Below are 827 nucleotides of genomic sequence, written 5' to 3'. Positions count from 1 at the left end.
TAACGAATGTGTTGGATATCAAATTTGGCTGAACATTTTTAAACTGCATACAAGGCAGCCTTGGCATTTTAATATGTGGGATACACCTAAACCTAGTTGGTTTTTTTATGTGATTATATTTTAGCTACTTTTTTTCTCCTTGGCCTTTGACACCTAGTAAGATGTCAACTTTATCTTTTTTACTCATGTTGTATGTCTTTTAATTTATTTTTGTATTTTATATGTAATTTTGGGCCTCGTGAGCTGTTATGTCTCTTATTTATTCTTCTGTACAGCACTTTGGTCAACTTTGGTTGTGTTAAAGTGCTTAACAAATAAAGTTGGATTGGATTGGATACAAGGAATTTGTCTCTATTGTGGTATAAAAATGGTTTAAAAAAAGAAAAGAAAAGAAAAGACAAAGAAAAAGGACGTTGCTTTATATACATATAATATCGTTATGTAAGTAAGTGACATGTTGCACATTTTGTATTTTAAACTAAATAAGTATGTGTAAGTGCAGTGGGTATTATGTGTTACTGGGTAATTGCACAGAGTGCCTGAGTTAACCGAGTATAGTAAGTGAATAAAGTTGTCATCAGATGAACTCAGTCAATAATGTTTGATTCAAGTGGCATTAAATGAGACTGATTATTTCTACAGTTCTGAATGGAGACTAGACTTGTAAGATAATCACCCGATCTGCCTCCCCCTCTCGTTTAGAGTCATACCAAGAACAAAAACTCCCTTTCCCTTGTGGCATTGCGGCTCCCCCCTCCCATCTCGCGCCTTCCCTCTTGTCTCTCCTCGAGCTGCTAGCCGTCGCTGTGTGTGTTGTTGTTGAAGCA

The sequence above is a fragment of the Scomber japonicus genome, chromosome 10 (genome assembly GCF_027409825.1).
Source record: "Scomber japonicus isolate fScoJap1 chromosome 10, fScoJap1.pri, whole genome shotgun sequence".
NCBI classification, from domain to species: domain Eukaryota; kingdom Metazoa; phylum Chordata; class Actinopteri; order Scombriformes; family Scombridae; genus Scomber; species Scomber japonicus.
Note: the sequence above shows the minus strand (reverse complement) of the source record.